The sequence below is a fragment of the Cynocephalus volans genome, chromosome 15 (assembly GCF_027409185.1).
Source record: "Cynocephalus volans isolate mCynVol1 chromosome 15, mCynVol1.pri, whole genome shotgun sequence".
Lineage (NCBI taxonomy): Eukaryota > Metazoa > Chordata > Mammalia > Dermoptera > Cynocephalidae > Cynocephalus > Cynocephalus volans.
In genome coordinates this window covers 50,834,130-50,851,535 of record NC_084474.1, presented here as the reverse complement: position 1 = coordinate 50,851,535, position 17,406 = coordinate 50,834,130, and the positions used below count along the sequence as shown (strand labels likewise).

Below are 17,406 nucleotides of genomic sequence, written 5' to 3'. Positions count from 1 at the left end.
GATTGAGGAAAGATTTTCTAAGAAGTGAAGTTTGAACAGAGACTTGAAGGCACTATATTTCCTCTGGATAAGAGTGTTCTGAGCAAAGGGAACAGCTAGTGCAAAGGTATGGAGGTGGGAAACTGCACCTCAGCAAGGAGGCCAAAGTGGCTGGAGCAGAGAGAGAGAGTAGTAGAATTGAGGTCCGGAAGTAGTAGGGGCTTTGTGGACTGTACTAAGGACTTTTGCTTTTACTTTGAGTGAGATGAGGCACAATTGGAGGGCTCTATGCCAGCATTATAGCTTGGATTTTCCCCACCAGAAAAAACTGGACACAGAAAATGTTCCGAAGAGGAGGGGATTCTGAGTATAAAGGACTGAAATTCATGTATTTCCTGAACTTTCTGTTCTTTCCTTAATGATATTGTGCTTAGGATACTTTTGTGGGTTTACTGAGACTGTTGAATAAATTTACATCTTATTAATATCAGATCTATGTGGCTGAATAGTATAGTTCGATAGTCTAGTTTGTAAGACTTCATGACCTCTGTAAACACATTACCCTGATTAGTGTTACTAACGGTACAACTTAAGGATTATACTTAGGTATAACTTGAGTATATAAATTATACCATAACTTAAGAGTTACTAAGGGTATAACATAAGGGCATTCCTTAAGAAATGCTTGTAGGGACTTTAAAATAATGAAACATATCCAACACACCTGGCTAAGAATGATTGCATCGCATTCCCATTTCTCTAGATAAAGGTCTGTCAGCACATCCATTACAGGCACTTCTTGTCAGGTTGAAACTTGGCACAGCAGTCCTAAAGAGGAAAGAAATTCAAACAAAACACAAACAAAATCTTTCTGTCTTGCTTGAAGGAGACGTTCCCTTCGTACTCTGATATGGTTACATCCCATAAAACTTTAGGCATCTTATTTTTGTTTTGTTTTTGGTAAAATAAGTGCCTTTGAAAAACAGTTTATCTTTGGATGTAAAGGTAAAAAAAAACCCTTTTAATGTTCGGCAATGAATTTGCTTAAGAACAAAAATGATTTAAAGGACTTTTGAAAAAGAGCCAGAGTTGTCTATTTTTTTTTTCTCCTACAGATCATAATCACACTGAAAATAGAAACACTGATACGCTTAAGGGCTAAATTTATCTTTCCTGTCCCTAGAACAAAACAAGAATATCCACAAACGTGACACCCGTTTTGGAAGAATAGCCGCTAAGTGCAAATTTGTTGAAAATTTGAGAAGATACATGAATTAGATAAAAGAAACCATATAAAAAAGACTTTATATTTTTCTGTAGATTTTGAGGTAAGGTATGCAAGTGGAACAACTCAAAAAGGATGTACAATGAAATGTAAGTTTCCTTCTTTCTCCTTGCTCTAAACCACTGGGTTACCCACCACAAAGGCAACCCTGTTATCAGTGTCTTGTGTATCCTTCAAGAGATAACCTATTCTTTTTTGTTTTTAGTTAGATGGTAGCTTATTCTGCACCTTGCTTTGTTCTCCTGACATTTCATCTTGGAGGCTATTAAATGTTCGTACATACAGAGCTACTTCATTCTTTGTAATTAGCTTCATGTTCTGCCTTATGAATGTATCATGATTTACTTAATCAGTCTACTATACATAGACATTTAACCTTTTCCAAACCTTTGCTATTACAAACAATATAACAATGAATATCCTTGTACGCATTATTTTGCATGAGTATATCTGTATGGTAATTTCTAGAGGAGGAATTTTTGTGTTAAAAAGTGCATACATGTATGTAAACTGCTCTCCATAAAAATTGTACACTCCCAGCAGCAATATGTAAATTTGCCTATTTCCTAATTCCCTTGCCACCACACTGTGTATTAAACCTTATGGTCAGTAACAATCTGATGGATCTTGTTTTAGTTTGCATTCTTATCATGAATGATGTTGAGTGTCTTTTCCTGAGTTTAAGAGCCATTGTATTTTCTGTGAACTGTCTGTTCATATCTTTTATCCCTTTAAAGAAGCATTATTGGTCTTTTTCTTATTGATTTGCTAGTGTTCTTAACTTATGAAGTTAGCCCAGTGTTTTATGATTTATAAATATTTTCTTAATTTCTTAATCATTTGTATTTTAACTTTTTGGTTTTTGTTATGAATAAGTTTTTATTTTCTATTTTTACTAGTCAAATTTATCAATTTTTTATGGATTCTGACTTTTGTGACATAATATATTAGTCCATTCCTGTTGCTTAAAACAAAATACCTAGAACTGGGTACTTGGTAAGAAAATGAAATTTATTGCTTAAAGTTTTGGAGACTGGGAAGTCCAAAGTCCAGGGAACACGCCTGGTGAGGGGCCTCTTTGGTGGTGGCTTTACAGCAATACAGGGGTCTCACATGGCAGAAAATGGCAGAGCAGAGAGAGAGAGACTCCCACATACTCTTCTTTTAAAGCCTTCAGAACTACACCCCTGATCACCATTATTAGTCCATTCACTATGGCATAGTCCTACAGTCTAATCATCTTCAAGGCCCCACTTTTCAATTACCATAGTAAGATTTCTCACCCTCAACAGTTACAGTGGAAATTAAGCTTCTAATATGTGGACTTTGGGGGACACAATTCAATCAATCCATAGCACGTAATTAGAAAGATTTTCATTGTGCTGAAGTTATTTTTTAAATTCTCTCATCTTCTTATAATACTTTAATGGTTTTTATGCTTAAATCTTTGCTCTATCTGGGATATATTTTGGTGTAAGGTGTGAGGTAGGGATCCAACTTAATTGTTTTCCATTTAGCTCTCAGGTTTTTTGTTTTTATACCATTTATTGAATATTTCACATTTTTCCCTGGGATTCAAATTTGTTTATCACATTTAACATTTCTAACAGTATTTGGATCTGTTTTTGGACTTTCTATTCAGATTCATCAATCTATTTGTCTGTTGGAAATCATGGTGTAGCTCACCAAAAATATTGTAGCTTTACAATTGGTTTTAATGTCTTGCAGTGATAATCTTTGATCATTAATCTTTTATAGAATGTTCCTGGTTATTCTTGTTTATTTTTTCTGGGAACTTTAGAATCACATCAGTTTGTCTAGTTGCAAATGGGGTGTGTGTGTGTGTGTGTGTGTGTGTGTGTGTGTGTGTGTGTGTGTGTGTGTGTGTGTGTGAGAGAGAGAGAGAGAGAGAGAGAGAGAGAGAGAGAGAGATCATGTTAAACTCATATAACTTATAAGGAATAACTTAGGGAAAACTGACATCTTTTTTTTTTTTTTTTCTGGTGGCTGGCTGGCATTGGGATCCAAATCCTTGATCTTGATGTTGAAAACTGACATCTTTATCATGCTGAGTATTCTTATTCATGAATGTTTCACCTTTCCATTTGTTTCATTCTTGTGTGTTCATCAGTATCACTTAAAACTTTTCTTCATATAAATTGTATATATTTTTTGCTATACATTTTTTAGCTATTTTATGATTTTGATTGCTACCGTAAGTACAATCTACTCTGATATTTATCAGTGTATCAGTGTTGTTTGTTTATGTGAAGAGTAGTGACATCACTATATTATCTTGTATTCATACATTTTACTGAATTTTCTCATTGTTTATGGTTTTTCAGGTGATTCTTTTGTGTTGTCCAGGTAAATAATCATATTGTCTGCAAATAATGATAATTTTACCTTATCCTTTAAAATTTTATACCTATTTTTTATTGTTTTATTATGTTATCCAGCACCTCTAAAAAGTTAATGGTGGTCATAATAGACATCCTTGTTTTTGGCTTGACTCTAATAGGAATACTAGTAGTGTTTTCATTAAGCATGATATGCTGGCTTTCAAAATGCGATAGAGATATTTTATCATGTTAAGGGAGAATCCATCTGTCCTTAGTATAGGATACAGTAAGAATTTTTGTCAAAAGGATGTTGAATTTTATCAAAAGTCTTTTCATAATCTATGGAGATAGTAATTTAATTTTTTTTATTACTAATATGGCAAATTATATTAATAGATTTCACATTATAGTGTAATTCTTTTATTTTGAGAATAAAGCCCCCTTGGTAATGGCATACTGTACTTTAATTTGATCATGGATTCTGTTTGTAAATATTCATTTAGGATTTTTTCTCATAAATATTCATAAGTGGCTTTGGGCTGTAGGTTTCTTTTTACTGTGCTATTTTTATTAGGGATTTATATCTTCATAAACATAAATTTGAGCCTTTTCTTTTTTTTTCTTCTATGCTCTACAGCACTTTGAATGGCATTAGGGTTATCTATTTCTTAAGGATTTGGCAGTATTCACCTTGTGAAACCAAATGTGCTCAACTATTTTGTTGGGAGTAAATGTTTGAAAATTTGTCATACTTTTTCTGTGGATATTGGTATGATAAATTTTTAATCTCATCTGATGTGAGATTTCTTAGAAAACAGTCCATTTCATCTTAGTTCTCAAATCTGTTTACATTGAATTGAGCAAAGTAGTATTTTAGGATTTTTAAAAATTTCTTCTATTCTTTATATTTGTATTTTCTTTCCTCCTAATTAAAAAAAAATTGGCAAGTTGAAGGTTTTTTCCCCCTATTCTGCCTCCCCCTTCACCCAAGAAATAGCTCTTAGGTTTAGTTATTAGTTCTTCCGCATTCATTCCACATTAGAAACATTCTGTTTTCTAATTCACTAATTTCAGTCTTTACTTTTATTAATTTATCCCTTCTGTCTTCCCTTCCTTTCCTTTTATTCTAACTTCTTGAGTTGGATACTTAAATCATCTCTTTCATTCTTCTTTATTAATATTTTAACTATATCACCTAGGTAATGATATTTAGTTCCTTCCTTAGTCATTAGTTTTTAGGTATCCTGTAGTTTCAGTTTTGATTTTATCTTTGATAAAAAAAGTTTGCAGAATTTTAAAATATCCTGATGGTAGAGTTTTTTTTGTTTTGTTTTCTGGTTTTGTTATTTCTGAGTTTTCCTACATTATGAGCATAAATGTTTGTATTGTTTCTCCTTTTTGGAACTTGCTGAAGTTTTGTTTCCAAATAGGTCTGTGAATGTTCCACAGATGCTTGGAAAGAAGGTATATTCTCTATTTTCAGAATATATAACTTAAGGAATACTTTATTTTATTTAGGTTTTCTATATTCTGATATTTTCTTTTGTTTGCTTGTTCTGTCGTGTACTGAGAGAAAAGAACTAAAGTTTTCTATTGTTGAGATTTTTATTTTCTTGTTTAAAACTTGTGTTTCCTGTAGGTTTTTCTTTAAGGGTATCGATGCTATATTATTGGGTACTTAAATATCCATAACAATTAGTCTGTATTTTGGATTGTGCTCTTTAACATTATCCTTTTATTTATTTAACGTATTTTACTTTACATTCAAACTTATCTGTTATTGATATTATGAACTTTGTTTTCCTTTTGCTTGCTGTTGCTGTTACAGATTTTGCCCTTCCTTTTATTTTCAATCTCTCTGGGTTATCTATTGAATCTATGGTGTTCCTGCTCTATGCAGCAGATAGTTGAATTTTGCTTTGAGATTCAGTCTAAGAGTGTCCTGCCTTTTTTCTTTTAATAGGTATGGTTAGGCCATGTGTATTCATAGAAAAAATGTTTAATTTTAGTTCTGCCATCATATCATATCGTTTTTTGTTCTTGTTAAATTTTGTTTTGTTGGTTGTGTATATTTTCTGACAATTTGGAAGATTTGTATTTTTGTGCTAGCTGTTACCTTATAACTATTATCTTTATGAGGCTTTCTCTATTCCCTACTATAACGATGAACTTGGCAATATCTACTTTCTTTCCCTACTCTTGTAAGAGCCTACCACAGCAAATAGTCATAGATAATTGGCCTTAGAAGAGGCATTTTGTAGAATATAGCTTTAAGCAGAATGCTAGCCGTAAAGAAGTCTTTTTGTAACCTTGGCTCATAGCATAGCTCTAGGGAAAACACCACATGACTTAGTCCTCAGGAAGAACAAGGTAATAAGAGTTAATCAGGAACTTGATGAAGTAACCATTTTTCCTTTGGAAACACAGCTATCCAGGAGCAAGACAGCATCCAGCTTATGGGAGCCGGATAACACCTGTGTTCCAAGGATGAATGTAAGAATTACAGGACCAGATGAAGGAATGACAATACTGGCCCTGAGATAAAGAAAGCCCAGAACCTGCAAAATTTCACATAGCAGTTTTCTAATGCGACTAACCTCCACCTTTTGTTTCCCACACTCTTCCCTTTAAAAACCATTGCTGAGGCTCTTGAGCCTCTGAGACAGTTTACAGCTGAACTGTTTTTCAGGTTGTGCTTCTTGATAATAAAGCTTCCAACCTTGCATCAACATCAGACTCTTGAGTCCTTTATTCTGGGCAAAGGAGTGGCCATTCTTGGTTACCAATTACACACCCATCCCAAAATTGATGGTACTATGTATCTTCATGTATACTTCTGTACATTTAAATATCTACATAATTCTATTGCTTGATTTACCAGTTTTAAATAATCTCTTTTGACTGATAGTATATCAGGTGGAATGTTTTAATCAACAAGTAATTGAAAACTCCTCTAATGGTTGCTTATTCAATAAAGACATTCATTATCTCAATAATATGAATGATAATATGTTATCTCAATGATATGAAAGAGGTAGGATAGTTCTAAATATCTTAACAATCTCATTAGAACCCAGTTTTTCCACCTTTTCACTTTGCAATTCTCAGCATATAGGCTCTTATCTTCATGATTGTCTCTTCTTGGTTGCATTTACAAGCATGAATTTACCATATAGGTGTGTCAAGACACAGAGGAAAGTGTTATTTGTCTTCACACATTACTTGTAAGAGCAAAGAAACAAATGTCTTCTGTCTCGTTATTCAGAATTGAATCACATGTTTATACTAAAGCCAGTTAATATCAAGGGAAATAGATTTACTAAGACTGACTTAGACTAATCATGGATCGTTCTCTGGAGCTGGGAGAACCTCCTCCTAGCTCTGCCAATAAAGAAGTGGGAAAGGATGGATTTATGTAGGTCCCTAATGGTGTCTGCTACCCCTGCCTCTATAAGATGAGGAAATCAGCATACATATACTTTCTTGCTCCCTTACTGTCTCAATTTTTGTTAATTATACATTGCTACATGTTAGGGCTTCCAACATATTCATTCTACCCTGTAACCATAATCACTATGTTTGTTTTCATCTTAGTTATAGTGAATTCAGTACAAATGTTAGTCATTTTGCAAGAGTTTTGTAATTCATTTCTTGATTGGCTGAAGTTAATATAATAGCAATTTCTTCCAGGGATGGCAAAGGGAGGGAGGGTATCAAATTCTTTGGGTTCTTGTGTGCTCAAAAAATGTTTGTAGCTGTCTCTATACTTCAACAACAGTTTGACTGGATATAAAGTTCTTGGTCTTAACTTATTTCCTTAAGGATTTTTCTGTAGATGGGATAAAAAATATGATTGAAACCTGTTCCATTATCTTGATTATGCTTTTAGGAACATTAGTTATGCACATGTTTGATTTTTATTTTCTGACTCTCATATGTATCATTTTTGCTGTAATCATTTTTTAACTTGGTTATTTACATTTCATTCTGATCACCTATCTCATTTGTGTTCTTCATGATTCTTTGTTTTCAGTAGTATTTAGGCTGAAATATTTGGGATGTTTCCAATATGATGTTCATTTCTCTGGTGGTTTTATTTTTCTCTTCTATTTATGAAAGGTGCCATACATTAGTCATCTCTTTCTATTGCCTACCCTTATTTTACTTGAGCTCTTGTATATTTACTTAGAATTTTTGTTTTATAGAGGCATTTGCTTATTTTTGGTTTCACGTCATTATATTTGGTCACAACTTTTATCTGTTCTATGTCTATTTGTGCAAGGTTTGTATGGGAAAGGGATCAATGCTGTGTTCCAGGCTAGCAAAAATTGTCTTATGACATGGGGTTTTATGTGTTCTTTTTTTTTTTTTTTTTAAGTTTTTACTTTTCTCCCCTCTGCCTTGCTTTCAGACAGCTTTCTGAAAATATGGCTTGTACATGTGCTTTGTTATTTGGTCCGAGTTACATGCTTTCTTTTGTGCCAACTTTGGTCCAGGAAATCTCCTGCTGCCATGTACCTACTTCCATTATGCCTAACAGGGATTGTTAGTTTTTCCTGTTAGAGTGTAACATTTACTTTGGAGAACTGTCTTCTGCAGGTTTTGTCTTAGATCTGTAGCCACAGGTGCTCTCTTTTGACAACTTCCTGCAATTCTGTTTGAGCTGTTACACAAAGTTGACTTGTCCAATGCAGGGGAAATGATGTGTGCCTGGCTCTTTTGGATGCTGTAGTTGTTGACTTGTTCAGACTGTCATGGTCTCTCCTGATAATTGTACTAGTTAGGAAAGGCTGGTCTAGAGTCCTCTCCCCACCTAAGACTCTAGGGCAACATTATGGCTTCCTGTTCTCATGACATGAAAATATGACTACAGTCCCTCTGTTGTCTTTTATTAAACACCAAGTAGAATGTTCCGTTAGCAACTGTTATCCCAAATCCAGGAGGTAACCAGAATTGCTTTTGAAATGTGTTTCTCCAAAGCAATATTTATTTTTAAGACATCTTTATATGTCAAAAATACCTAGCACAGTGTCTATTGTGTATATAAAAAAATCTCTTCAGGAATATTTTCTGAATGTAAGAATAAATCTACATAAGCCAGTTGTATTAGTTTCCTAGGGTTGCCTTAACAAATTACCATAAAATTGGTGGTGTAAAATAATAGATATTTATTCCTTCACAGTCTTGAAGGGCAGACGTTCTAAATCAAGGTGTCAGCAGGGCTACACTCCCTCCAGAGTCTCTAGTGGAGATTTCTTCCTAGCCTCTAACAGCTTCCAGTGGCTCCAGATATTCCTTGGCTTGTTGCTGCATAACTCCAGTTTCTGCCTCAGTCTTCACATTGCCTTCTCCTTTGTATTCAGTGTTTTCTTCTCTTCTGTCTCTTACAAGGGTCTTTTCATTGAATTTAGGGCCCACCAGGTAATTCAAGAAGATCTCATCTCAAGATCTTTAACTTAATTATATCTGCAATGGCCCTTTATCCAAATAATGTCAAATTCATAGGTACTGGGGGTTAGGATATGGACATATGTTTTGGGGGACCACTGTTCAACCCATTATACTGGTATTTCTTTTTGTGTCACCTCCCTTCGTACATTTCACAGATGTTTATGGAGCATTGCCTTTGTGAGTAACACTGTTCTAAGGGTTTCAGAGTATTGACTATCTTTTCCTTAAGATATTAATAATTTAATTGAGGACTCAAGATCTACATTTTAACAGTAATAAAAGTTAAAACAAAAAATGAAGTGGAATCATCTCAGTAACTGGTGTGAGAATTCCTTTACAGGGAAAGGTGTCCTTCTTGAGATAATACTTGATAAGCTTGGGTAGGATTTAGCCTCCAAGGCCTGACTGGTCCTCAGGTTTCATTAGTGTTGGTATGAGAGGTAGCTTTTAGGGAGAGGCCAGCCCAATGGGGATTTTCCATGTGAAATATGTGTTCTGTGCAATGTGACCCTTCCTCATAGTCTACAAATATCACTAAACCATAGAAATCACAATGGTTGAATGGATTTCCTTTGGAAACTACTTAAGGAGCTGGGCTTTAAAACACTCAAATGCATATGCAAAACAGTGATACTATTAATGAGTCTTACCATTTCAGAGAACAACAAGGTCTTTGTGGTTGGAGTTGTCTGTAGGAAATGGTTGAATTGAGTTGAATCTTAAAGAATGGGTGGTATATGATTGAGAAAGAGGGCATTCCAGCAGTGAGAATGACATTAGGAAAGGAAAGTACTGAGGTACTAGACTTTTAACATCTTTTGAAATCATCTATAACCACAGTTTCATGTTTGTGCTTCTCTAAGTTCAAACAAAATTTAAAAGGCATGGTACTTGTAAGGCAACTGGACAGAATTCATATTGTAACATATTGAATGGGCCCTTTCCTATTTGCCTTGGAACTGATCATGAGGGCCCAAGATAAGGACAAAGAGGCATCAAGCACACCTATTCTAAAGTGAGCTGCAAATAACTGGGGACAGATGCCTTCCCCAGAGGTCAGTAAGAGGGGCCAAACTTGCGTTACTACTCTAAACTATTACTCAAAGTCTCCCCATCCTTTCGCAATTGAAAAAGAAAATGTGGAGTAGAAAGGAGAAAGAAAAGAAGACATTGTTATAGTTGTGAGTTGCTGGCCAAATGTCATGGTTTCCCTCCTTTCCCCATGCGGGCTTCCTGCCTACTTCAAAGCCCTGTGAAAGGTGGACTACTAGGCAAGAGCCAGGGGTGTCAACAGGAGATTGGCTTCCCACCCCTGGCTAGATGTTGGATGAGGTGAGGAGGCAGAGACCCTGCCTGGTGCTGTCATTGGCATGAAATGGAGCTACGTGTAGTGTAGGACTGTAGGGCAAGGTGTGTAAGAAAAACAAGAAATTTCCCACCCCACTTATAAGGTCTGGAAGAGGGTTTTCATGATTCCTATGACTCTGCAGAAGAAGAATGGAATGCAGAATGCAAGGCATGAGTTTAGGGACTGATCAGGTGGCATCTAGTTAGTAGATGCCATATTTGGTGAGAGGATTGGCGGCATGGACCAGTGGCAGAGACAAACCATGGAGACGTACCATGCCCTCTGAGACAAACCATGCCCTCTGAGGGCATTCTCAGACATGGTTGGAGCTGGAGTGAAGCAGAACATTTCTCCAAGTAAACCACATACACCTTCTGAGTAGAAAACACCAAATTTGTGAAGGCCACCAGCATCAGAGAGACCCAGACCTAGCTAGAGTGGGAACTCTAGACAGCTGCCCAGCTTTCCCAGGCAGCCAGCCTCGTGTCAACCCCTGCCACTACTCAGATTTCACTCTCTCTGCTCTGATGCACAGATGGACTTAAGGCCTGGGAGATGGAGGAAAGAGGAGGAACACTGGACACAGAGCACTCTCTTCTCTTTCTGAAGGGTGGGGAGAGAAGAGCAGGCCCCACTCCTTGTTCCCTCCAAGCCCTGACTTGAAGCCTGATGGGCCCTGGGGAAAGGGAAGGAGAAGAATTTTCAGCTAGATATGAAACAGGCATTTAGTATAGGTTTGGGTATTAAATACTGGAATTAGTTTCTTCTGATAATTGAAAGTGATCGGAGAGTTGTGGAATCTGCTCAGATGTTATCAAAGGACAGTAAAATAGGATTCACTATAGCACAGCTGGCAGCAGAGATTGGGGAAAATAAAGCCATTTCAAGTGTCTAGTCCATTGAATGCAGACAACACAATAACTTGGTTATATACAATATAGTGGAAAGAATATAGATATTAAAGTCAGACTGACTTGGGTTTGAATCCTTGCTCAGCCACTTACTTTCCACATGATTTTTGACAAATTACTTTCCATGGTTTCCTTAACTGTAAAATGGGGATGGGTGGTAACATTATCCTCCTAGGGATTTGGGGAAAAATTAAATGAAATAAATTCAAACAAGTGTCTAGTATGATGGCTGCAGCATAGATCCTTGAAAAGGGGAGTGATGATTATTACAATTGGAAACAGATCTGATAAATCAAGGACTAATGGCTGATGTAATTATCAAATGTAATTTTCAGTAGTTAGATGTGTTGAATCTGATAAGTATTTGATGTTTTCTAAATCCGACTATCTTTTTCTTTTTTCTTTTTTTTTTTAATTTTATTATGTCGATATACATTGTAGCTGATTATTGCTCCCCATCACCAAAACCTCCCTCCCTTCTCCCTCCCCCCTCCCCCCCAACAATGTCCTTTCTGTTTGCTTGTTGTATCAACTTCAAATAATTGTGGTTGTTATATCTTCTTCCCCCCCCCCCCCCGGTTTGTGTGTGTGTGTGTGTATGTGTGTGTGTGAATTTATATATTAATTTTTAGCTCCCTCCAATAAGTGAGAACATGTGGTATTTCTCTTTCTGTGCCTGACTTGTTTCACTTAATATAATTCTCTCAAGGTCCATCCATGTTGTTGCAAATGGCAGTATTTCATTCGTTTTTATAGCTGAGTAGTATTCCATTGTGTAGATGTACCACATTTTCCGTATCCACTCAACTGATGATGGGCATTTGGGCTGGTTCCAACTCTTGGCTATTGTAAAGAATGCTGCGATGAACATTGGGGAACAGGTATACCTTCGACTTGATGATTTCCATTCCTCTGGGTATATTCCCAACAGTGGGATAGCTGGGTCGTATGGTAGATCTATCTGCAATTGTTTGAGGAACCTCCATACCATTTTCCATAGAGGCTGCACCATTTTGCAGTCCCACCAACAATGTATGAGAATTCCTTTTTCTCTGCAACCTCGCCAGCATTTATCGTTCAGGGTCTTTTGGATTTTAGCCATCCTAACTGGGGTTAGATGGTATCTCAGTGTGGTTTTGATTTGCATTTCCCAGATGCTGAGTGATGTGGAGCATTTTTTCATATGTCTGTTGGCCATTTGTATATCTTCCTTAGAGAAATGCCTACTTAGCTCTTTTGCCCATTTTTTAATTGGGTTGCTTGTTTTCTTCTTGTAAAGTTGTTTGAGTTCCTTATATATTCTGGATATTAATCCTTTGTCAGATGTATATTTTGCAAATATTTTCTCCCACTCTGTTGGTTGTCTTTTAACTCTGTTAATTGTTTCTTTTGCTGTGCAGAAGCTTTTTAGTTTGATATAATCCCATTTGTTTATTTTTCCTTTGGTTGCCCGTGCTTTTGGGGTCGTATTCATGAAGTCTGTGCCCAGTCCTATTTCCTGAAGTGTTTCTCCTATGTTTTCTTTAAGAAGTTTTATTGTCTCAGGGTGTATATTTAAATCCTTAATCCATTTTGAGTTGATTTTAGTATACGGTGAGAGGTATGGATCTAGTTTCATTCTCCTGCATATGGATATCCAGTTATCCCAGCACCACTTGCTGAAGAGGCATTCCCTTCCCCAGTGAATAGGCTTGGTGCCTTTGTCAAAGATCAGATGGCAGTAAGTGTGTGGGTTGATTTCTGGATTGTCTATTCTATTCCATTGGTCAGTGTGTCTGTTTTTATGCCAGTACCATACTGTTTTGGTTATTATAGCTTTGTAGTATAGCTTAAAGTCAGGTAGTGTTATGCCTCCAGCTTTATTTTTTTTGCTCAGCATTGCTTTGGCTATTCGTGGTCTTTTATTGTTCCATATAAATGTCTGAATAGTTTTTTCCATTTCTGAGAAAAATGTCTTTGGAATTTTGATGGGGATTGCATTGAATTTGTATATCACTTTGGGTAGTATGGACATTTTCACTATGTTGATTCTTCCAATCCAAGAGCATGGAATATCTTTCCATCTTCTTATATCCTCTCTAATTTCTCTCAGCAGTGGTTTGTAGTTCTCATTATAGAGATTTTTCACCTCCTTGGTTAACTCTATTCCCAAGTATTTTATTTTTTTGGTGGCTATTGTAAATGGGCAGGCTTTCTTGATTTCTCCTTCTGCATGTTCACTATTGGAGAAAAGAAATGCTACTGATTTTTGTGTGTTGATTTTGTATCCTGCTACTGTGCTGAAATCATTTATCAATTCCAAGAGTTTTTTTGTAGAGGTTTTAGGCTGTTCGATATATAGGATCATGTCATCTGCAAACAGGGACAGTTTGACTTCATCTTTTCCAATCTGGATGCCCTTTATTTCCTTCTCTTCTCTGATTGCTCTGGCTAGTACTTCCAACACTATGTTGAATAGGAGTGGTGAGAGTGGGCATCCTTGTCTAGTGCCTGTTCTTAAAGGAAAAGCTTTCAGCTTTTCCCCATTCAGGATGATATTGGCAGTGGGTTTGTCATATATGGCTTTAATTATGTTGAGATACTTTCCCTCTATACCTAACTTATAGAGGGTCTTTGTCATGAATGAGTGCTGAACTTTATCAAATGCTTTTTCAGCATCTATAGAGATGATCATATGGTCCTTGTGTTTGAGTTTGTTAATATGGTGTATCACATTTATTGATTTGCGTATGTTGAACCAACCTTGCATCCCTGGGATGAATCCCACTTGATCGTGATGAATAATTTTTCGTATGTGTTGCTGTATTCTGTTTGCTAGTATTTTAGTGAGGATTTTTGCATCTATATTCATCAAGGATATCGGCCTGTAGTTTTCTTTTTTGGTTATATCTTTACCTGGTTTTGGTATCAGGATGATGTTTGCTTCATAGAATGAGTTTGGGAGATTTGTGTCTGTTTCAATCTTTTGGAATAGTTTGTAAAGAATCGGTGTCAATTCCTCTTTGAATGTTTGGTAAAATTCTGCTGTGAATCCATCTGGTCCTGGGCTTTTCTTTGTTGGGAGCCTTCTGATAACAGCTTCAATCTCCTTTATTGTTATTGGTCTGTTCAAATTTTCGACGTCTTTATGGTTCAGTTTTGGGAGCTTGTGTGTGTCCAGAAATTTATCCATTTCCTCCAGATTTTCAAATTTATTGGCGTATAGTTGTTTATAGTAGTCTCAAATGATTCCTTGTATTTCAGATGAATCAGTTGTAATATCGCCTTTTTCATTTGTAATTTTTGTTATTTGAGTCTTCTCTCTTCTTTTTTTTGTTAGCCATGCTAATGGTTTGTCTATTTTATTTATCTTTTCAAAAAACCAACTTTTTGATTCGTTGATCTTTTGAATTGTTTTTTGGTTTTCAATTTCATTCAGTTCTGCTCTGATCTTAATGATTTCTTTCCGTCTGCTAACTTTAGGATTGGATTGTTCTTGTTTTTCTAGTTCTTTAAGGTGAAGTGTTAGGTTGTTCACTTGCCATCTTTCCATTCTTCTGAAGTGAGCATTTAATGCAATAAATTTTCCCCTCAATACTGCTTTTGCAGTATCCCACAGGTTTTGGTATGATGTATCATTGTTTTCATTAGTTTCAATAAACTTTTTGATTTCCTGCTTGATTTCTTCTTGGACCCATATGTCATTAAGTAGAATGCTGTTTAATTTCCATGTGTTTGTATAGTTTCCAGAGTTTTGTTTGTTATTAATTTCTAGTTTTAATCCATTGTGGTCTGAGAAGATACATGGGATAATTCCAATTTTTTTGAATTTCTTGAGACTTGATTTGTGACCTAATATGTGATCTATCCTGGAGAATGATCCATGTGCTGATGAGAAGAATGAATATTCTGAGGTTGTTGGGTGGAATGTTCTGTAGATATCTGCCAATTCCAATTGGTCTAGAGTCTTGTTTAGATCTTGTGTTTCTCTACTGATTCTTTGCCTAGATGATCTGTCTAATATTGACAGTGGAGTGTTCAGGTCCCCTGCTATTATGGTATTAGTGTCTATTTCCTTCTTTAGGTCTAATAGAGTTTGTTTTATAAATCTGGCTGCTCCAACATTGGGTGCGTACATATTTATGATTGTTATGTCTTCTTGATGGATCAGTCCTTTTATCATTAAGTAGTGTCCCTCATTGTCTCTTTTTATGGTTTTTAGTTTAAAGTCTATTTTGTCAGATATAAGAATAGCCACTCCAGCTCGTTTTTCTTTTCTGTTTGCATGGTAAATCTTTTTCCATCCTTTCACTCTTAGTCTGTGTGAATCTTTATGGGTGAGGTGGGTCTCTTGTAGGCAGCATATAGTTGGGTCCTGCTTTTTGATCCAGTCAGCCAGTCTGTGTCTTTTAATTGGGAAATTTAAGCCTTTAACATTAAGAGTTGTTATTGAAAGGTGTTGATTTATTCCTAGCATTTTATTGGTTGTTTGGTTGTCTTAGGTGTCTTTTGTTCCTTGCTTTCTGATTTACTGTTTGGTTTCTTTGTTTGTTGGTTCCTTAGGTTGTAGATAGTGTTTTTGTTAGCTTGTTTTCTCTTCATGAATGCCATTTTTATTGTACTAGCGGGTTTAGATTTTTCTTAGGTTTTTATGGCAGTGGTAGTTATTTTTCAGGAACCAAACCCAGTACTCCCTTGAGGATTTCTTGTAAGGGTGGTCTTGTGGTAGTGAACTCCCGCAGTTTTTGTTTGTCTGAGAAATATACTATTTGCCCCTCATTTCGGAAGGATAGCCTTGCAGGGTAGAGTATTCTTGGCTGGCAATCTTTGTCTTTTAGTATTTTGAAAATATCATCCCATTCCTTTCTAGCTTTTAGGGTTTGTGATGAAAAGTCTGATGTTAACCTGATTGGGGCTCCCTTATAGGTGATTTGACGCTTCTCTCTTGCAGCTTTTAAGATTCTCTCTTTGTCTCTGAGTTTTGCCAATTTGACTATGACATGTCTTGGAGAAGGCCTTTTTGGGTTGAATACGTTTGGAGATCGTTGAGCTTCCTGGATCTGAAGATCTGTGATTTTTCCTATACCTGGGAAGTTTTCTGCCAATATTTTGTTGAATATGTTTTCAATGGAATCTCCATTTTCCTCCCCTTCTGGAATACCCATGACTCGGATATTTGAACGCTTGAGGTTGTCTGATATCTCTCTCAGATTTTCTTCCATGTCCTTGATTCTTTTTTCTTTCTTTTTGTCTGCTTGTGTTATTTCAAACAGCCCATCTTCAAGTTCAGAGGTTCTCTCTTCAACTTCGACAAGCCTGCTGGTTAAACTCTCTGTTGTGTTTTTTATTTCGCTGAATAACTTCTTCAGTTCAGCAAGTTCTGCTACATTTTTTTTCAGGAGATTGATTTCCTTGTATATTTCCTCTTTCAGATCCTGTATACTTTTCCTCATTTCATCATGATGTCTAGCTGAGTTTTCTTGTATCTCATTCAGTTTCCTTAGAATTATCACTCGAAATTCCTTGTCAGTTATTTCAAGGGCTTCTTGTTCTATAGGATCTAGAGTATAAGATTTATTAACTTTTGGTGGTGTACTTTCTTGATTTTTTGTATTTCTGGTGTCTTTTTTTTGGTGTTTATTCATTGTGGCAGGGGGTTTCACAGTCCACCGGTTTGAGACTAATGACTAACTAGGATGTTGCTGTGGTTGCCAATTTGGTATGGCTCCCGCCGTGACTGCTCAGTTGGCCTCTAGTGTCTTGTGTGTGTGGTTGCCTCGGGTCTTGGGCTTCTCCGGGGATCCACCTTTCTGGTCAGCTTGTACTCTGCTGGGCTGGTGGATCACATACCACAGGGTGTATGATCTCTGTTGAGCTTTCACTTTCTGTACAGGACTTCTCCCCGTTCCGTGTGCTCTGGCCCAGGCTGTTAGATCGTGCAGTGGCGACCCCACCGGGTCTGTGGTTTCTGTCGAGTCTCCGCCTCCCTGGCCGCACGTCTCCCCCCTCTGTGCACACTGTGCTGGGCTGGGGTGTGTCTTCTGCACCCCTCGTCTATCAGCTGGGCCTTCAAGACCCTGCTCAGTACCGCCTCACCCAGGAAGTCTACCA

General features: G+C 36.5%; 1 protein-coding gene across 6 annotated transcripts in view; it reads left to right on the top strand.

The window, feature by feature from the left end:
* The first annotated feature begins 1,174 nt into the window (after nucleotides 1-1,174).
* The window catches only part of CPQ (carboxypeptidase Q), a 446,657-nt gene continuing 430,425 nt past the window's right edge, over nucleotides 1,175-17,406 (top strand). For all 6 annotated transcript variants that reach the window (XM_063079637.1, XM_063079636.1, XM_063079641.1 and 3 more), the window contains exon 1: nucleotides 1,175-1,353. The gene's annotated coding sequence lies outside the window, so the exon portion shown is untranslated. The remainder of the gene's footprint in view (nucleotides 1,354-17,406) is intronic.